Genomic DNA, 22,543 nt, shown 5'->3' on the forward strand with positions numbered 1-22,543 from the left:
AGCCTTGCGTTCTCTTAACCGCCCAGCAACGTTTTCCCACGGAACAGTCTTACCAGTCTTTACTGAAGGGCGCTGTCGAGGATCTATGGGTTGCTGGGTGGTCATCAGTAGTTCCTCTGCTGCCAAATACCTCTCTACCATGTCCACTAATTGGTCAGCAGTACCCGGGTTTCCATGGCTCACCCACTTGCGCAGGACCATGGGCAAAGATCTCAAGTAGCGGTCCATGACGACTCTTTCCACCATCTGGGGACCAGTTAATGTCTCTGGCTGTAGCCATTTTTTTGTTAGCTGAATAAGGTCGTGCATCTGGGAGCACGGAGGCTTCTCCATGGCGTACAGCCAACGGTGCACCCGTTGTGCTCGTACTGACAGCGTGACTCCCAGGCGGGTCAGGATCTCAGTCTTTAGTTTATCATAGTCCCGAGCCTCAGCAGAGCTTAAATCAAAGTAAGCTTTTTGGGGCTCACCTGACAGGAAAGGTGCCAGCAGACTGGCCCACTGTGCTTTCGGCCAGTTCTCACGCTCGGCAGTCCTTTCAAACGTGGTCAGATAGGCCTCCACATCATCAGCCTCTGTCATTTTCTGCAGGAAGCGACTGGCCCGTATAGAACTAGAGCTGGTTGGAGCACTGACGGCCACATCTCCAACCCGAGCTGCAAGTCTCTGCACCACTTCTGCTAAGGCCTCTCTATCCTGACGCTGTTGCCTGTAAAGTTCATCAACAACTGCCTGCTGTTGTCTCTTATTTTCCTCCATTGCCACCTGCTGCTGTCTGTTGGCCTCCTGCTGTAGTCTCCAATTTTCCTCCATTGCCACCTGCTGTTGTCTCCTATTTTCCTCCATTGCCACCTGCTGTTGTCTCCTATTTTCCTCCATTGCCACCTGCTGCTGTCGGTTGGCCTCCTGCTGAGCCGCTGTAGCTTGCAGCAAGGCTTTAAGCAGATCCTCCATGTCGACAGATTTTTCAGGCGGCTTTGTAGCTGCTTTCACCCAGGACATATTTCAAACCCTCAGGGGTGAGTCTCAGTAACTTCACACTGGGCTGTATCTGCATAAACCACCGTTTTCTGCAGGCCTCACAAAGCTGCTGCTTTCACTTATGCGCAGAACGGTGTGCTCGCATTCTCCACCAAGTTGTAACACTGTAGGGGTGCAAGGCGCCTTTTCCTGGGGAATATGGCCGCATGCAGCAGCTGAGGAACAACACAAGTCCAGTTTCTGGTACAACTGACCCCGGCCAGTTTTATTGAAACAGAAAATAAAACAAACCCCAAAATAAAAATACCTTGCCTGTCCGGCACTAACTAAACATAAGATATTCCTAACTGTCACTAAACAAAACACAGAGTTCTTCAGTACATACTGTATAGCTTACTTGCATCAGAAAACGTGTCTCTCACACACAGATCCTGCAGCCTTCCCAGGCAGTCTGCCTCTACTAATCAGGTTAGAAGCACTATAACACTCTTACACAGCTGAAACCCTGATTAGCCCTCTGTGAGGCCAAAGACCCGAACTGGGCCCAATGTCTAGAACTCGCCTTATCTCTCTCTCAGAGCCTTTACCCAGCTTTTACAGTAAACTGAAAAGGTTCAGACAGAACAAAAAGCATTTTTCCTAGAAGTTAACATTTTCTAAAACATGTAAGACAAGAACCTGGGACAAATATACCTGCCCTCAAACACTATCCCAGTGTTCTTGTCACAATATATATATATATATATATATATATATATATATATATATATATATATATATTAAAACATGCCCAAAGAGACATGAGTATACTGGGTCCTAGAGACAAAGCTATGTTGATTTCTGCTTGACGTGTCCTGTAGAATATGCAATGGACAGATGATGCCGACTTCAGAGGCATATGGAAGGCTGAGGATTGTGTGGAGAAGGGTTCTCGGACCTGGTCTCCACAGCTATAGCTGGTAATTTTGTTGTTTTGCCTTATATTCCTGCACAGCCTAGGAAAGCGCGACATTATCAAATGCAACCATTAGAACAAAGAAACAAGTAAGTCCGAGGTGCGTCCTTTCTTGCCAGAGGCGGGGGCAGAGGAAAGAAGGTGCACAACACAGCTAGGTCCCAGGAACAGAAGTCCTCCCCGGCCTCTACAAAAATCCACCGCATGTCGCTGGGGCTCCACAGGCGGAGCTAGGCCCGGTGGGGGCACGCCTGCGTAAGTTCAGCCACAAGTGGTTTCACTCCCTGTTAGGTCCCTGGGCAATAGATATTGTGTCTCAGGGATGCAAGCTGGACTTTGAGAAGATGCCCCCTCACCGACGGCCCTGCCGGCTTCCCCCCACGAGAGGTAAACAGTGTTAACTGCAATTCACAAATTGTATCTTCAGCAGGTGGTGGTCAAGGTAAAGGTTCCCCTCCTTCAACAGGGAAAGGGTTATTATTCGACCATGTTTGTAGTACCGAAACCGGACGGTTCGGTCTGACCCATATTGAATTTAAAATTCCTGAACATATATCTGAAAAGGTTCAAGTTCAGGATGGAATCGCTCAGAGCGGTCATCGCAAGCCTGGAAGGGGGGGATTTTATGGTGTCTCGGGACATAAAGGATGCATACCTTCATGTCCCCATTTATCCACCTCATCAGGCGTACCTCAAATTTGTGGTACAGGATTGTCATTACCCATTCCAGACGTTGCCGTTTGGTCTGTCCACGGCACCGAGAATATTTACCAAGGTAATGGCAGAAATGATGATGCTTCTGCGAAAGCAAGGAGTTACACTTACCCCATACTTGGACGATCTCCTCATAAAGGCGAGGTCCAGAGAGCAGTTGCTGATCAGCGTAGCTCACTCTCGGGAGGTGTTGCAACAGCACGGCTGGGTTCTGAATATTCCAAAGTTGCAGCTGATTCCTACGACGCGTCTGCCCTTCTTGGGCATGATACTGGACACAGACCAGAACCAGAAGAAGGTTTTTCTCCCGGGGGAGAAGGCTCAGGAGCTCGTGACTCTGGTCAGAGGCCTCTTAAAACCAAAACAGGTGTCGGTGCATCAATGCACGCGAGTCCTGGGAAAGATGGTGGCGTCATACGAAGCCATTCCTTTCGGAAGGTTCCATGCGAGGACCTGTCAGTGGGACCTGTCAGGTGGTCCGGATCGCATCTTCAGATGCAGCGGCTGATCACCCTATCCCCCAGGACCAGGGTGTCTCTTCTGTGGTGGCTGCAGAGTGCTCACCTTATCGAGGGTCGCAGGTTCGGCATTCAGGACTGGGTCCTGGTGACCACGGATGCAAGCCTCCGAGGGTGGGGGGCAGTCGCACAGGGAAGAAATTTCCAGGGTCTGTGGTCAAGTCAGGAGGCTTGTCTGCACATCAATATCCTGGAACTAAGGGCCATATACAACGCCCTAAGTCAAGCAGAGCCTCTGCTTCGCTACCAACCGGTGCTGATTCAGGCAGACAACATCACCGCAGTGGCTCATGTAAACCGCCAAGGCGGCACAAGGAGCAGGGTGGCGATGGCGGAAGCCACCAGAATTCTTCGCGGGGCGGAGAATCACGTAAAAGCACTGTCAGCAGTGTTCATTCCGGGAGTTGACAACTGGGAAGCAGACTTCCTCAGCAGGCACAACCTCCACCCGGGAGAGTGGGGACTTCATCAAGAAGTCTTCACACAGATTACAAGTCGTTGGGAACTGCCACAGGTGGACATGATGGCATCCCGCCTCAACAAGAAGCTACAAATGTATTGCGCCAGGTCAAGAGACCCTCAGGCGATAGCTGTGGACGCACTAGTGACACTGTGGGTGTTCCAGTTGGTTTATGTATTTCCTCCTCTTCCTCTCATACCCAAGGTGCTGAGAATCGTAAGAAAAAGAGGAGTGAGAACAATACTCATTGTTCTGGTTTGGCCAAGAAGGACTTGGTATCCGGAATTGCAAGAAATGCTCACAGAGGACCCATGGCCTCTGCCTCTCAGACAGGATCTGTTGCAACAGGGGCCCTGTCTGTTCCAAGACTTACCACGGCTGCGTTTGACGGCATGGCGGTTGAACGCCAGATCCTAGCAGAAAATGGCATTCCGGATGAGGTTATTCCTACGCTAATAAAGGCTAGGAAGGACATGACGCCTAAGCATTATCACTGTATATGGCGAAAATATGTTGCTTGGTGTGAGGCCAGGAATGCCCCTACGGAGGAATTCCAGCTGGGCCGTTTCCTTCACTTTCTACAGTCGGGAGTGACTTTGGGCTTAAAATTGGGATCCATTGAGGTCCAGATTTCAGCCCTATCCATTTTCTTTCAAAAGGAACTGGCTTCTCTTCCTGAAGTTCAGACGTTTGTAAAGGGAGTGCTGCATATTCAGCCCCTTTTGTGCCACCAGTGGCACCTTGGGATCTTAACGTGGTGTAGAGCTTCCTGAAATCACACTGGTTTGAGCCACTTAAAACCGTGGAGTTAAAATATCTCACGTGGAAGGTGGTCATGCTGTTGGCCTTAGCTTTGGCTAGGCGTGTGTCAGAATTGGCGGCTTTGTCACATAAAAGCCCCTATCTGGTTTTCCATATGGACAGGGCAGAATTACGGACTCGTCCGCACTTTCTGCCAAAAAGTGGTGTCATCTTTTCATTTGAACCAACCTATTGTGGTGCCTGCGGCTACTCGTGACTTGGAGGATGCCAAGTTACTGGAGGTAGTCAGGGCTTTGAAGGTTTATGTAGCCAGAACGGCTGGAGTCAGGAAAACTGAGTCATTGTTTATCCTATATGCATCCAACAAGCTGGGTGCTCCTGCTTCAAAGCAAACTATTGCTCGCTGGATCTGTAACACGATTCAGCAGGCTCATTTTGCGGCTGGATTGCCGCCTCCAAAATCAGTAAAAGCCCATTCCACAAGGAAGGTGGGCTCTTCTTGGGCGGTTGCCCGAGGGGTCTCAGCATTACAGCTTTGCCGAGCAGCTACTTGGTCGGGTTCAAACACTTTTGCAAAATTCTACAAGTTTGATACCCTGGCTGAGGAGGACCTTGTGTTTGCTCATTCAGGTCTGCAGAGTCATCCGCACTCTCCCGCCCGTTTGGGAGCTTTGGTATAATCTCCATGGTCCTTACGGAGTCCCCAGCATCCACTAGGACGTTAGAGAAAATAAGATTTTACTTACCGGTAAATCTATTTCTCGTAGTCCGTAGTGGATGCTGGGCGCCCGTCCCAAGTGCGGACTTCTTCTGCAATGCTTGTATATAGTTATTGCTTACATAAGGGTTATGTTATGGTTGCATCAGGTTGGTCTGATGCTCTGTTGTTGCTCATACTGTTAACTGGGTAAGTTTATCACGAGTTATACGGTGTGATTGGTGTGGCTGGTATGAGTCTTACCCTGGATTCCAAAATCCTTTCCTTGTACTGTCAGCTCTTCCGGGCACAGTTTCCTTGACTGAGGTCTGGAGGAGGGACATGGAGGGAGGAGCCAGTGCACACCAGTAGTCCTAATTCTTTCTTGGAGTGCCCTGTCTCCTGCGGAGCCCGTCTGTTCCCCATGGTCCTTACGGAGTCCCCAGCATCCACTACGGACTACGAGAAATAGATTTACGGTAGTAAAATCTTATTTTTATGATTACTATGATGCTTTCTGTATTGCTTACCTCTCAATATCCTAGAACCTTCAGAGAGTACACAAAAAAGCGGGCATGTCCTTGCAACACACTGCCGTTTCTGGTCACTCTGAAGGCATGCTCAGCACTCCTCAAGCTGCTGGCCTGTCCCCCCAGGCTTTCGTGGCACTGTTTAGATGCCACGCGTATGCACGCGGCATCTAATAATTTGCTGCTCTGCTATGCAAAGCAGTGATGAGCGAGAGTGCATACCCTACGTTTTTCTCCACAGGACACTGCAGCCAAAAAGTGAGATGTCCCACCAAAACAGGGATGGTTGGGTGGGAATCCGGTTAATATACCGCCTGTCGGGATCCAGATGTTCAGACACTGGAATCCCAACATCCTGTATTCTCACTTGGGTAGTGGGTCCATGCCACCACCCGAGTGGGAATATAACCTGTGGTGAGTGAAGCTCGCCACTGGGCACGTAGCATGGCGAACGCAGCAAGCCCGCAAAGGAGACTTGCTATTGGGATGTCACTGTTGGTATCGTGACAGACGGCATCCCTTCTGCCGGTCTCCCGTATGTATTCCGGTTGGGGATATGGTATTTTATATTGGTCAATTGGAGACTCTCTATATTATATTAGGATGCTCCTACATTTTGTACAGGAAGCATACCCCACAACCATCCCAATTTTAGCAGTGTCCCGTGGGCAAGAAAGGTTGGAGGAGTCTCTAAACAGTGCAAGGAGAGCCTGGGGGCAAGTGGTATGTATGAAAGGCATGTATAAGGTATGTGGTGCCCTTTGGTACTGTGCTGGGGGCTTTATAGCATGCACTTGCTCTGGGCAGCAGGGTTAGTGGGGGGTGGAGGTTGAGGAAGGGGGGGGGGGGGATAAATCTGTCTCATTTGAACTGTGCTGCACATTTTCTGATGGAAACCCTGTATACAACCGAAATGCACACACATACGTATGCCCGGTTCCGGACAGGGACGTGCAGTCAGGGGAGGCCTCCCCAGCCATTGATCTCATCACATGTAACTGTGGCGGACTGCCAGCTGTTGCCTCGTGCAGACTTACATAAGTCAGCCAGGGGGGCAGGGCGATGACGTGGTGAGCCATCTTGAATTTAAAAAAACTACGTTGTAGTGACATTTTTTAAATTAGTACCACTGCCAAACTGTAGAATGGAAGGCAGGGACTGGATTATTTTGGATCCGGTCCTGTTGCTAATGCCCGCACCTCTGCCGCATCTCACCGCCACTAAACGCCTGCACCTCCTCCGTGTCCCAGCCGCATATGTCTGCTACCCATTCAGTGATGACAGCAGATCCAGTGACGTTCTGCTGGCGGCAGCCATGAAAAATAGGTCGCCCAGGTGAAGATGCAGGAGACAGATGCCAGGAGCCCTAGGGAGGCAGCAGCCATGGAAAAGAGCTTAAGGGCTTCTGCCCCCAGGTGAAGACCATGTATAATAAACTTTTTTCTTTTCTTTTTTTTAAACATGTGTCTTGTATTTATTAAATATTTTCTATACAGGAGGACTACAGGTGCCAACGGGCCCTTAATGTCCAGGCACTTGAGGTTCTTGGTGTGCAGTATTCTATGCGGTCTGGCTGGCTGCATAGAATACTGTGAAAAAGTCTCTCAGAAAATGGCCGCTGCCTGAGAGAGTACAGTTTTGATGGCTACATTTTGGGAGGGACATTTAGACAAGAGTCCAGATGGAGAAAGCAGGCAATGGCACAGCAGTACCAGGAATGTGGCGGTAGTGGTGGCAGTGGACGGAGCAGGCTAGCAGCAGCATGAAACAACCCTTGACAATGAGCGGGACTAGGTACAGTGCCAATTTTAAGGGGCATTGTGAATATTACTAAGTGAGGCATGGTGCAGTGGGGTGATTCTCCAGAAAATTAACATAAAGTCCTGTGCATCACATGCTTTTAAAATAGTTTTCTTTTTAAACTGGTCTGTTAAGAAATTGTTGTTATATGAAAACTTAATTACTTAGTAGTAATGCCTTACCCTATAACCATAGTTGCCTACCCTGCCACATTCTGCAGGAGACTCACTGAAATAGCAGCAATCTCCCTGACTCCATGAATAGACCAGCAATCTCCGATTGCATTATGCAGCCATTAAATACTTGGGGGGGGGGGGGGGGGAATACGGGTGTAGTATGGTATGCCGGCGGCCGGGCTCCTGGCTACCAGCATACCGGCGCCGGGAGCCCGACCGCCGGCATACCGACAGTGTGGCGAGCACAAAGGAGCCCCTTGCGGGCTCGCTGCAGGCACGGTGGCGCGCCACGCTATTTTATTCTCCCTCCAGGGGGGTCGTGGAGAATAGCTGTCGGTATGCCGGGTGTCGGGATCCCGGCGCCGGTATACTGTGCGCCGGGATCCCGACATTCGGCATACTGAAGACCACCCGAAAAATACATCAGATACATACATTCAAATGGGCTCAGTTCCATGTCCCTGCATTGATTATAAGGCACAATGATCCCTATGGCTACATGCATTTTAAATAAGGTTTCTTGTGGCCACTTACAGTATATGGAACCTCTTGTAAAACACAAAACATGAACACATCTGGAAAAATATTAGTGTTTTTTCTTCAACAAGTAGATCTTACTAACTTTGGGGCTCATTTATATTTGGAGGCAAGTCATTTTTAGTGCACGCCTCTCAGATGTCAAAGTATAAGAGCCATTACCTTCACTTAGATAGTTCCTATTAATGGTTACCTTTTCTGCCCGAGATCATGAGAAACCATCTTTCCTTTTTATTTTCATTTATTTCGTTACCAAATGTAACCTATGTATAGTTTATATCACACTCGCAAGAAACCCTCATCTTTATATTTATATTTATTTAAGGTCATGTGGCCCCCTGTTTGAAATGCGTTTGTAATTCTGTCATTTTTCCTTCTAAATAATCTTTTGCATACTTCATTTTTTTCATATTAACTATGTGCACATATTAAATCTATAATATGATAGCACAATCATTACTTAATGTTGTCAAATTAATTTGGTCGTTCTTCTTGTTAATTTTACGTTTGGTTTTAACTATTCTTTACCATGATTAATAGACACCTTTTACTTCTTTTTCCTATCTCTAATATGATGGACTCCGTGCTAAAGTCAGAATATGATTGATTAAAGCACAATGACTACGGCTGTGCAGCAACCTAAATGCGAGGGACACGCCCCCCCACTGATTGGACACTTGCTGATCTTCATCCTGATAAAAACCTGCAGGAGCCCACCACGCCACAGGAAGTGACCAAGCTCGGCGAACAGGCGAAACGCGTCTTCCGACCCCGGGCTGTCCGGGACCACCCACATCTCCAACTGTCTGCCTGCGCCGCAGCTTCATCCAGGATAGCGGCCTCTCAGCAACTTCTGAACCGGAGGATACGTCCGCTGTGCAGCATCTGATGTTCGGACGAACCTGACTCAGTCACAGCACAACGGCTTTCCAGCACCCTCGAACTAGAGCACGCTTATACTGTGAGGCATCTTACGATCCTCCCAGACACATTCACGGGTAATATCTGTTCTCATTACCTGTGTATTGATGTAGCCGCCTCACGTTGGTATCTGACAATTAAAACAATCACGGATCTGCCTATTAAGGCTGCAGCTGGTTTCCGCCAGAAGGGTGTTTTATATTATTGACACCCATGATTACTATTATGATTGTTTGTCAACAGTACTCTAATATCCAGTCACTATAGTTGATTTTATTATAGTGTTATCATCTTGTGACCGCAGTTCCTCATTGGGAGAGGATAATTGTAAAAATTTTTGTCACGTTGCTCAACGGAGTGTATGCATATATATGTACTCTATGACCAGTATATTTATTCTGGCCACAGTATTGTTTTCCTTTTTCTGCTTATACGGTGGGGGTATATATATAGCTCCCCTTACAGTTGCAATCTTTTATTAGGAGAGAAGAACTACCACTGCTATATATATATATCTCTTAATTAATTAATTTATTGGTACATCTCTTCCATAGACCATCATTGGATATCCATATCTTATCTAATATATTGTGCATAAATGTTTATTCATTTGCAAAAAACCTGTACCTTTGGAAGCTTATGAGGTCCTCAATCCTCCCCTTATTTACGAATATTTGGTATCTGTACCTGATATCCTCATCATCACCTGATACTTACAGCTAATTATCATTTTGTACACAGACCGCAGTTCCTCATTGGGAGAGGATAATTGTCATTTTTTTGTCACGTTGCTCAACGGAGTATATGCATATATATGTACTCTATGATCAGTATATTTTGTACACAGATTTCAATTTACATGTAGAGACCTTCAAAATTGAATGTTCCCTTGTACAAAATCTCACAGCCCACCTGTCTCTGTGTTTCGCTCACTTTCACTATCTTTCGGGACTCTCACCATTGATTCAGGGTTTTCCCTGTCTAACGATGGCAGCAGATCCCCCTTCCTAGCTCTCCTCCCAGGGCCCCATACGATCTCTCATCACTCAAGAATATTCGTGAACTCTCATCAGTGATTCTAGAGCACAAGATTATCGGTATTTTTTCTACTATCATACCACACTGGAAACGCCCGAACCCATCCGATCTTGGAAGCTAATCAGTGTTGGGCTGAGTCAGTACTCAAGTAGGAGACTTTTGAGGAATACTCGGTGTAGTAGAAATTTTCGGCCGTTCATGCTCCATGTCTAACTCTGATAGCAGATTCATCTTTTGTATCATATTCTCCTCTTTTCCTCTCCTCCAAGACAATCAGTAGGTCTAATCTGATATACCATTTTTTGATAGCTGCATTGAGGATTTCCCTTTGCCACTAATTGCAACAATTGTAACTCTTGTACAGCTCATATCATATCTCTCTCCCGCAGGCAGATCTTGGAGTTAAATTTGTGGATTTACTGTTTATTGTAGACTTGATTCAACCTAGACAGCTCACAATTATTATCCAATATATATTGGCATTATTGACTTATTCTGTGTGTTTTTTCTCTTTATTATGTGTCCAACTACTTCATGTTTTATCTTATGACACGAATAAAAATTCAATTATTTTTTAACTATCTTATTCTCAATACTTTAAAATTATTTAAGAGTGCACCCACAAAAGAGTCTTCTTTTCTCCTTTGTTGCCAAAGTATACGTCATGTCTGATAGGTGTTACTTTCACAATCTCCCTATAATGCTTTTTCAAAAATAGTTAAGTATGCCTATAACTTAAGACACTAAAATCTTGGTATTTTGGAAAAGTATGTTGTTTGAATTTGTGAAGCTGTCCTGTGCATCACAGAGAATCGCCCAATGGGCATTACTGGGTGGGGCATACTTTGGTGCAAGGGACATTACTGTGTGAGGTATATTACGGTGCTTGTAGCATTACTGTTAGGGCCATAATATGATTATTTTCCTGCAAGACCACACCCATTTAATCAACAACACGCCACTGTTTTGGGGTGGCGTGCACATATCATCCCCCTCCCCCATGATTTTGGGGGAGGGGGGCATATATACATTTTTTTTGTTCGCACCAAATTGGCTAGAAACATTTGTACATAGGCACATACAGTAAATGCAGGTGACAGGAGTGTGGAGTAGCCTCTACTGAAGATGCCTTTTACGTGAACTAATCTTAGAATGTTAATATGATAATATATCTACACATCTTCCATCAATGTGCAATTTAAGTAGGTATTACACATAACATTAAGTCACTGTACAGTATAGAACAGCAATGTAATACTGCAATTTTATAAAGCTAAGAATACTAAACTGCTTATATGTGCAGTCACCATCAATAACAAAAAAGTGTAGGCTGTCAGAATTTGAAATGTCATCTACATAAATATAAAAAGATCAATATTATGTATTTTAAAGATTTAAAACACAAATTGCTGTCATTTTTCTGCTGATCAACCAATACATAGTTCTGTATCTATTTTCTATTAGTCACCAATAAACATTTTTAGTGTCAAAGGAATCTTGTACACAGAAAGTAAACATCAGCCATTACTGGAATCATTTTCTAACTGTAGAAACTACTTAATTTCAACATACTTTTGTAACTAGCGTTTGCCCGTGTGGATGTCTGCTTTTGCCCAGCGGAACTAATTTTACAAAGACGGTAGTGCCATCTAATATTGTGATGTAGATTTTATATTGTACACATTGGTTTATTTACAAAGAAATGTTGTGATCAACCAAACCAAAAAAGCACACTAATAGGCAAAACCACGTTGCACTGCAGGTGGGGCAGATGGAACGTGGTGGGTTTGCGTGACCAGCGGTGTCAGCACACCTCTGCCAGTATCCGTCGGAATAGTGAGGGGGCGGGATGTAGGTATAGGTATTGTGACCGGCGGTCTCCTGACCGCTGGTCACATAACTACATCCTGAGTAACATGTGCATAGAGAGCGTTAAGGTGCATACATACTTGCTAATAAAGTAAACAACATCGCTCATTTTGAGCTTCCTAAGTGAATTTGTTAACTATATCGCCCAGTGTGTATGCTGCGGACGATAAACGATGCGCGGCCCCGTGCTTCACTCATAGTCACCCTCCCACGGCTGTGCATGCAGCTCAGTTTGGACTGTCGTCCGTAAGCTGCACGCACGGACTGGCCGCGGCTAACGTCACTGTGTGATATCGGTAGCAATACCGCACAGTGTGTATGCCGGACGTCGGGCGGCACACTAGGCGATGCCGCTTACCTAGCACATCGCCTAGTATGGACCCACCTTTAGATTTAGGTAGGTTATATGTTTTTGTGCAGGTTAAATACTGGCAGCTTTATTTTTACATTGCAATTTTTGCAGATTTCAGTTTGAACACACCCCACCCAAATGTAAGTCTCTCTGCACATGTTGCATCTGCCCCACCTGCAGTGCAACATGGTTTTGCCTATTAGTGTGCTTTTATTGATTTGCAAACAAACCTGAATAAAGACCCAATATTTACAGTTTTCCTTCAGGGATTAACACAAAAAGATGCTTGGAGTTACTTATACACCTTTTCCACTAGCTAAATTTACCCATGTTTTTGCACGAGGCGCGCATCAACACAGGTTTTTAGTAAGTGGAGACGGCTCAACATGGGTTGAGTGACCCTGGAATCCTACCCAGGTAGCTACCTGGGTTGAACACTGTAACACGTAAATGACCCGGGTAATTGTGCAGTGGAAACGGCCATTACCCGTGTTTCAGACCCGAGTAACAAGTGACATCAATAGCTTTTACAGTGCTTACTCGGGTTAAGTAGAAACAGATCCGACCCGGGAATAACCCGTGTCAAAGGGCAGTGGAAATGGTGGGGCCGACGCGGTTGTAGCCGGGTTAAACATCCTGGATCGGACCCGGTACTCAGGTGGAAAAGGGGAATTACTAGTGAGAAAGCCATGTAAATTAGCGAGCTAGCAGGGCATCCGCCCGTGGCGCTGCTGCCTGAGGGCGCAGCTTCAGTCAACTTGCAGCTCCCGCCCGCTGCTGGCCACCTCCCGCTGGGTGGAAGTGAGGTCTAAACTGCCTGCTTGGATGGTCAAGAGCCGGGGACCTACTGCCGCTGTGGACCTGGTGAGTAACAGGACAGACACACACTCTTTCTCTATAGAGGGACTCTACCTGGCATAACGTGTATAAGGGGCTCTACCTGGCGCAACGTGTATAAGATTCTCTACTTGGTGTAACGTGTGTAAGGGGCTCTACCTGGAGTAACGTGTGTAAGGGACTCTACGTGGAGTAACGTGCATAAAAGGGGCTCTACCTAGCATAATGTGTATACGGGGCTCTGCCTGGCTTAACATGTATAAGGGACTGTCTGGTGTAATGTGACTGACAGACCCTACTGTGCGGTGTAATGTGGAATGGTACTGTTCTGTGGCCAGGCCCTTCTCCATTAGGCCACGCCCCTATATTTTTGCCACGTGCCTCCAGCACACACTGTCCCTGTTTTTAATGGGAGGGGCACGCCAAAGGAAACGTTCTCCCTGGGTGCCACAAGGTCTAGAACCGGCCCTAATCATTGTAAAGTAACAGAACTCTATCATAAAAATATCTAGCGATCACCACTATTATTAATTTTAAAGTGACACACATTCTTCAGCACTGGACAATTGTATTCATGTGATTACATGAATACAAGTAAAACATTGGTCAGCCCAGGCCTGGAATTCCTCAAAGTGGTGTCCTCCCCCAAAAAGAATCCCGCTTCCAAGGAACCCCCAGGCCTTGGCTGATAGCCATGGGCTATTACACACACCCCTGGTGGTGGTCAATACGGAGTTAATGTGTTCAAAATAAATACTACTCTTCTTTACACGTGGACTACACGTACCAGCAAGCCACAGCATGCCAACACTTGTGGAACAACAAGTGCCAGCATGTCAGGACATTAAGGGCCCACTGACACCTGTAGTCTGCCTGTAAAGGAAATACTTAAATAAAAGACATTACACTCACAAACACACCGAAGGGTGCAGTCCATAATAACAACAACAACAACAACAACAACAACAACAACAACAACACTTGCCAAACTCAAGTATCAGTTTTGATGTCCGTTTTTATTCAGTTTTAAAACTTACCTTTAGTACATAAATGGATCTAATTCTTCGTTATGAAAAACATCGATAGTTGGTCCGCTGTTCTAAAGAAATCTAAAGTCAAGTTTTTGGACTGCAGCACACAATACGTCATGTAACTTGAAAATCTGGCCAGAGTGGTGGTGTTCAGCAGAATGATTATCTCACGAGCAGCTGACAATGTGCCAGGTATGCCGCTATACGACTCTCACACTGTCACCAATGCATAAACTTAAAAGTCTCCAAATAAGGTTGCAAATGTATACACGTGTATATTTATATATATATATATATATATATATATATATATATACACACACACACACACATAATATATATGTATATACTGTACGTATACAAATGCATGTATGTGTGTGTATACTGTATATTCAGATTTTTTATTATATATATATATATATATATATATATATATATATATATATATATATATATATATATATATATATATATTACAGATGAGCGGGTTCGGTTCGTCAAGATACGAGCCCCCCCCGAACTTCACCTATTTTACACGTTTCCGAGGCAGCCTCGGATCTTCCCGCCTTGCTCGGTTCGTCATCATCCCGCTGTCGGATTCTCGCGAGATTCATATTCTATATAAGGAGCCGCGCGTCGCCGCCATTTTCAAGTCAAGTATACTATCCATCCATACCTGTGCTGCATTGTAGTTGTGCGCAGTATATAGTAGGAGGACAGTGCAGAATTTTGCTGACCACCAGTATATATATATATATATATATATATATATATATATATATATATATATAGCAGTACGCTACAGTAGGCCATTGTTATTGATATATTACTGGCATATAATTCCACACATTAAAAAATGGAGAATAAAAATGTGGAGGGTAAAATAGGGAAAGATCAAGATCCGCTTCCACCTCGTGCTGAAGCTGCTGCCACTAGTCATGGCCGAGACAATGAAATGCCAGCAACGTCGTCTGCCAAGGCCGATGCCCAATGTCATAGTAGAGAGCATGTAAAATCCAAAAAACTAAAGTTCAGTAAAATGACCCAAAAATCAAAATTAAAAGCGTCTGATGAGAAGCGTAAACTTACCAATATGCCATTTACGACACGGAGTGGCAAGGAACGGCTGAGGCCCTGGCCTATGTTCATGGCTAGTGGTTCAGATTCACATGAGGATGGAAGCACTCATCCTCTTGCTAGAAAACTGCAGTGCCACTTCTAGATGGGCCAGGTGTTTGCGTCGGCCACTTGGGTCGCTTAGCTTAGCCATCCAGCGACCTTGGTGCACCTCTTTTTTTTCTTTGCATCATGTGCTGTTTGGGGACTATTTTTTGAAGTGCCATCCTGTCTGACACTGCAGTGCCACTCCTAGATGGGCCAGGTGTTTGTGTCGACCACTTGGGTCGCTTAGCTTAGCCATCCAGCGACCTCGGTGCAAATTTTAGGACTAAAAATAATATTGTGAGGTGTTCAGAATAGACTGGAAATGAATGGAAACTATGGTTATTGGGGTTAATAATACTATGGGATCAAAATGACCCCCAAATTCTATGATTTAAGCTGTTTTTGAGGGTTTTTTTGTAAAAAAAAACACCCGAATTCCGACAAAATTTTTCAGGGAGATTTTGCCAAAACGCGTCCGATTCCAAAACCCAAAAAATTTCCGGTGCACATCACTAATATATATATATATATATTGCAAGAATTGGGAAAACAAGCGCCCAAGAGTGTGATTATTAGGGTCAGGGAAAATGAAGGTATAAAAAAATGGATGATAAGGATCGATTTAAAACACTTATCTGGCAGGTAGAGACTTGACTCAAGTAGTAGTCTTTTTGAGGATTAAGAACATGCGGATAAAACAGAAGAAAACTAACATAGTGTGTACCGTTTATGTTGCATATTATGTTACTGTTTAGTTTCACAGGCCTTATTAGGGAACTTAGCTTATTCCCACAGAATATAAATTTGCAGCCTGAGCAGTATATATATTAAAAATACAAAAAAATTTTTAATAACATAATCACATAAAAACACACATAAAAATAGCTGTATAGCATGCGTACAGGATAAAAATTAAATCAGGCTTATCTGTCCATGAAAATGACTGAAATGCATGCGTACAGGATTTAAAATAGTTTTAGGCTTATCTGTCCATCAAGAGGAGGTGTCTGCAGGTATATATATAAATAAGCAAATGGTATAAGGGTTCTGGCGACCACCGGTGTATTAGAAATATGTATCAGTCCATGTATATGATAAAATAAAATATACAAATTTATTTGGTACAGTTAAAATACAAATAGATCAAAAATGTGTAATGCTATACTAAATATATATCTTTAAAAAAAAATTAAAAATATATATTTAAAAAAATTTTTTTAGGGGGGAGGGATGGATTGTGTACTAAAAAACATATACAAGTTTCTAAGACCAAAAGAGTTTACAGCAATAAATATATAAATATATACGGTAAGTAAAAATGTTCACTAACTAAAATAAATAATGGAGAGTCTTAACTTTGAGGTAGAGGGTCACAGAGGGAGAGCCCAACGCGTTTCGTCCTGATGACTTCAAGGGGTACTGGTGTGCTGGGATAGGGTCTCTATATATACCCTCTACCATCAGGCAGTAATTACTGATGTCACTTCCTGTCTCAGAACAGGTCAATTGTTTGTATCTAGATCTCTTGCTAACAATACGTGGATGAAAAATACATACTCTGTGGGGGACCATTCATATATATTAATCAGTTTAAATTCATGATCACGATGAGAATAAAGTGTTTAAAACCGTATAATCAAACCGGAGTGCGGCACTTCCGCCACACTTCCGGTATCGGACATGTCCACAATGCGCATGCGCAGGTTTCGTTAGTGCTTCTAGTGCTGGAGTGCGGCATATCCGCCCACTTCCGGAATCGTACTTGTCCGGGATGCGCACACGTCGTGTGATTTTCTTCTCCAGCCGTGTCATCGTCCTTCTCCCGGAACCGGAAGTCCGCTTACGTCAGGTGTCTGTTGTGTAATCTTTCAGGAACTCCTCCTGTGAACCGCATAATGGCCCGCAATCAGTGTCATTTAGGCCGGAAACGGACGTGCCGTGTATAGATGGCTCCTAGTCCAGTACATTCGTGGTCCATGCCTCGTTCTGGGTTATGATATATAGTGGAGCGCATCATGGATTCTGATTGAACAGTTCACCAATGCCATTGTGATCCGTCGTGCATATATAGAGTGTGAAATAAAAAGTTTTAATTACCATATTATGGTTGCTTTTATCAGTATAAGTTAAAGAAAATGCTAGGAACAATTATATATATATGTATATACATGTCTATTAGTTTAAAACATTGTATATAAATATTTCGGAGTATGGTTATTTTCCAGTGTTTTAATTGATTGCAATAAATGAGCTTAAATCACCTATTGTTTGTGGAAAAGTGCTTGTGCTAATGTGAGCAATTTATTTACGATTAATACAAGAACGTGAATAGTGCTAGAGTGATCGCGTTGTAGTATACTAGTATATATATTATGATAAAGTGACAGTGCCATATGAGATTATAGTGATACTTAAAATATACATATATTACAGTGATATTAAAAAATATATATATAAAATATAAAAAATATTAATATTAATATTAATATATATATATATATATATATATATATATATATATATATATATATATATTTTGTGAGTGGTGATTTTATATAAATTACTTATTATGTGATTGTTGTACTATGCATATGGTCTATACCTTGTTTCCCATCGCTCTTCTTATACAGTACCGGATCTTCCCAGGTAGTCACCTCCCCTGGTACTGGTCCGGCCCAACACTGTTTTGCTTCCAAGATCGGACGAGGTTGGGCTTTCCCAGTGTGGAATGACTGTATTTATCCAGCAGGAAAAACCCAGAATGCCAGATGCAGTTCATCAAGTATATAATTTATTGGTGATGTGCAAATAACAGTGATAAAAGTATATTTACAGTGTTGTGATCATAAAAAAGTAAGAGACCTTTACAGAAATGGTGCAATCTCATAATTCTCATTCAGTCCCACCGGATGCATGGTTCTCAGGTGAAAAATCCAAAACATCTCTCTTTGCGAAAGCTTGGTGGCCAGATCTCCACCCCTTTCTCCTAGTTTGACCACCTCAATAGCTTTGAAGGTGAGTTCATCCGGGTTTGAGCTGTGTTCTGCCATAAAATGTCTCGGTATGGTGTGACTGTCTACTTTATTTTTAATGTTCCGTACATGTTCCTAGATCCTCAATTTCAGAATTCTTTTGGTTTTGCCAACGTATTTCTTGCCGCAGGTACACTCCAAAAGGTAGATGACAGATGAGCTGTTACAGTTAACAAAGTCCTTGATCTTGTACTCTTTGTTGTTGCCGACGTCGCTAAAGGTTCTCCTATTGGGATGAAGATACCTGCAGATGTTGCACCGGCCACATTTGTAAGATCCTTCGCATTTGGGCATAGGGCCGTTGTCTTCCTTTAAGGGTTTAAGCATGCTTGGCGCCAGAATGTCCTTAAGATTCCTTGATTTCTTATAAAGAATGTCCGGGTGTGGAGGTAGTATTTCTTTGAGGACTGGGTCCATTAGTAGGATTTTCCAATGGTCATTGAGGGATTTCTTGATTATGTTCTCATGTCGGTTGTAAGTGGTGATAAAGGAGATTCTCTCATCCTTTTTGTCCTTCACTCTATATTCTAGCAGTTTATCTCTTTCCAATGCCTTGGCTCTTGTGATTGCCTCTTGAATAACGGTTGCCGGATATTCTCTCTCTTCAAACCTAGATTTAAAAATTCCAAGTTGTTCTTCACGGTCTTTAAACTCACTACAATTTCTCCTGATTCTGTGGAATTGTGAATATGGAATATTCTTTTTCCATTTCTTCAAATGATTACTCTGGTAATGCAAGTAACTGTTTTGATCCACTTTCTTTATATAATTTGTAGTGGTGACTCTCCCTTCTTTTCCCGTTAATATTAGGTCTAGGAATTCAATGCAGCTGATGTTGATAGAGGAAGTAAAGGTGAGATTTTGGTCATTCTGACTTAAAAAGCAAAGAAATTGATTAAAAAGATCCGTAGACCCATTCCAAATAATTAAGATATCGTCGATGTACCTTCTGTAAAAGATTATATGTTCCTTAAAACGGTGTTGGCTGTATATAAAAGAGTTCTCCCAGTCCCCCATGAAGAGGTTTGCAAAGCTGGGTGCGAATGTAGTTCCCATTGCTGTGCCACAGCTTTGAAGGTAAAAGTTGTCTAAGAACTTAAAATAGTTATGACTTAAAATTAATTGCATGATGTCACATAGGAATTCTTTATGTTGAGGTGAAATTGATGAGTCTTTTTCCAGGAATTTCTTACATGCTTCAATACCTTTGGAATGTTCGATGCACGTATACAACGATTGTACATCGATTGTTACCCAGTAGTAATCATCTTTCCATTCAACATCCTTCATTAAATTTAGTACTGCGGTAGTGTCTTTTAGATACGATGGAAGTTCTTTCACGTACTTGCTCAAGAATATATCAACATATTCTGACAATCCTGATGTAAGGGAATCGATGCCCGCTAGAATTGGACGTCCTGGTGGGTTTACAAGGGATTTATGAATCTTGGGTAAGAAATAAAACACTGGGGTAATGGGGTTAGAGCGCATTAAAAACTGATACTCATCCTTAGAGATTATTTCAGTTCGGAGGCCTTTTAGAAGTAAATTCCTGAGTTCTTCCACAAACATTTCTCTTGGGTCACTTGATAAAGTTCGATAGGACTTACTGTCCCCTAGAAGTCTCTTTGCCTCTTTTACATAATTCTCGCGATCCATGAGTACTAACCCCCCCCCCCCCCCCCCCCTTTGTCAGCAGGTTTTAAAATAATTTCCTTATTGGATTGTAATTTATTTAGGGCTTCACATTCCTTGTTGTTCAAGTTCTTTTCCACCACTGGTTTCATTTCTTGTTCGCACAGGTCCTTTTTGACTAGATCATAAAATATATCAATATTACTGCTTCTTGATTCCAATGGGTAATACTTCGAAACTGGTTTTAACCCTGATTTGGAACAATTCTCATAATTAGATATCGCTGCATTTCCTTTCCTAAAAAAATGTCTCTTCAATGTCAATTTTCTCACAAACTTACTGAGGTCAATGTAAGTTTCAAATTTATTCATGCCGCCTGTCGGTGCAAACGATAGGCCTTTACTGAGAAGTGAAATTTCAGGTTTAGTCAAGGTGTGTTTAGATAGGTTGAATATGCCATTTAATGCCGGATCTTTTAGTGGAGATTTCTTCTTTTGAGGTCTCTCTCTCCTGCCGCCCCGTTTGCCTCTTCTTCTACGAAATGTCTTTTGAGAGGAGTCGCATGTCGAATGTCTTCCTTCAGGTGGAATCTTGTGTTGTCTTTGGGGCGGGCACCTGTTTCCGATGATAAAAAATGATCCGTGTCTGATCCAAGTCTCTGTAATGCTGTGAATCTGTTACTTGTTCCCATGCGTGATTCATTAGGGGTGTTATTGTTCCTTGGAGTTTTTCCTTTAACCGGTACTGTCTTCCAGTATGTTCTCTCATTGTTCTGTCGAGTGTCTTGTACTCTGAACCGTCCCCAGTTCTTTGTTCTGCCCTGGTCGTAATCCTTTTTGTCCCGGACAAATTTATTTTCTTTCCCTCTGATCACCTCTTCTTCTATACGCTCAAGTTTTTTTGTTAGTACTTTCTCGTTGACTTTGTAGTCCTCCTTATCCTTGAAGGGTTCCATTTCGCCCCCCTTATTTTTTTATGTCACCTTCCAATGACACCAGACTCTTCTTTTTTTCCTCAATCAACAATTTCATGAGGTTTATGTATGCAAAATGTATGCAATGTTTGATCCCATTTCTCCAAAAATTCGGGACTGGTATTGCCCAATGTGGGTTGTTTGAGTAATCTCAAACCTCTCGGGACCCTATTCACTGTAATATAATGTTCCAGTCCCTTGATGTCCCACCATGCTTTCAGTTCTTTGGTCAATAATCTCTCCATTCCCCAGAAAAAGATCATCTATATCGCAGACTGGAGCTGCTACTGTGGTGTTAATGTTCTCATTAAATATTTTCTTACACAAATCGATCCTTCTGTTGTTACGATCATTATTAAACATGTCAAGGTATCCGGGGTATTACCACACTAGGCTGCTGCTGCACAAGTAAACCGTATAATAAATAAAAATAGAGAATGTGCAAGCCCAACAGATGTTGTAAATACACCCAACTAAAAAACACTCCCAAAGATTTTGGGCGTCTGCCGTCCCTTAAGTATGCAGTAGTGGTAACTTACTGTAGTAATGGTTTATAAGCAAATGGTATAAGGGTTCTGGCGACCACCGGTGTATTAAAAATATGTATATATATATATATATATATATATATCTCAATCTGTGACAGATGAGTATAGATATATATCTAGATAGATAGATATTTGGTGACTGACTTAGGTGACCTAATTGGAAAGGTTATTTAGATATATAGACTTATATAGATACATACATACATACATACATACATACATACACACACACACACATAGTGACTTGCTAAAGTATTCACCCCCCTTGGTTTTTTTCCTATTTTGTTATATTACAACCTGTAAATTTATTTATTTTTTTATCTGAATTTTATGTGATGGATCTGCACAAAATAGTCTAAGTTGGTGAAGTGAAATGAGAAAAATTTATATAAAAAGAATTTTTATAAATATAAATTTGAAAATTGGCATGGTATTCACCCCCTTTGCTATGAAGCCCCTTAAAAGTTCTGGTGCAACTCAGAAGTCACCATAATTAGTGAAATTAAGTCCACCTGTGTGCAATCTAATTGTCACATGATCTGTCAGTATGAACACACCTTTTCTGAACAGCTCAAGAGGCTGCAACACCACTAAGCAAGAGGCATCACACCATGAAGACCAAGGAGCTCTCCAAACAAGTCAGGGACAAAGTTGTTAAGAAGTACAGGTCAGGGTTGGGTTATAAAATAACATTCAAATCCTTGATGATCCCCCGTAGCACCATCAAGTCCATCATCTTCAAATGGAAAGAACATGGGAGGGTCATTCCGACCCGTTTGCACGCTGCGGTCCGAACGGGTCGGAACTGAGCATGCGCGGTGCTCGCAATGCGCATGCGCGCAGTCGCCGTGCAACGACCAGAAGAAAGTGATAGCTAGCACAATTGCAAGAAGATTGGAGGCGTTCCGGGGCGGACACTCACCATTTTCCAGGCATGGAGATCCGAACGCAGGCGTGTCCAGGCGTTTGGAGGGCAGTTGTCGGACGTCAATTCTGGGACCTTCATCGCTGGA

General features: G+C 43.3%; 1 protein-coding gene and 2 pseudogenes across 6 annotated transcripts in view; 1 reads left to right on the top strand and 2 right to left on the bottom strand.

Annotated features, from left to right (window-relative positions):
• Nucleotides 1-22,543, bottom strand: part of ATP11A (ATPase phospholipid transporting 11A) — a 379,759-nt gene that overhangs the window by 271,041 nt on the left and 86,175 nt on the right. The gene's annotated exons all lie outside the window — the stretch shown is intronic.
• Nucleotides 10,156-10,274, top strand: LOC135052943 (5S ribosomal RNA; annotated as a pseudogene).
• LOC135051821 (5S ribosomal RNA) lies at nt 17,964-18,082 on the bottom strand (annotated as a pseudogene).

This window comes from Pseudophryne corroboree, chromosome 2, assembly GCF_028390025.1.
Source record: "Pseudophryne corroboree isolate aPseCor3 chromosome 2, aPseCor3.hap2, whole genome shotgun sequence".
In the NCBI taxonomy this organism is placed as follows: domain Eukaryota; kingdom Metazoa; phylum Chordata; class Amphibia; order Anura; family Myobatrachidae; genus Pseudophryne; species Pseudophryne corroboree.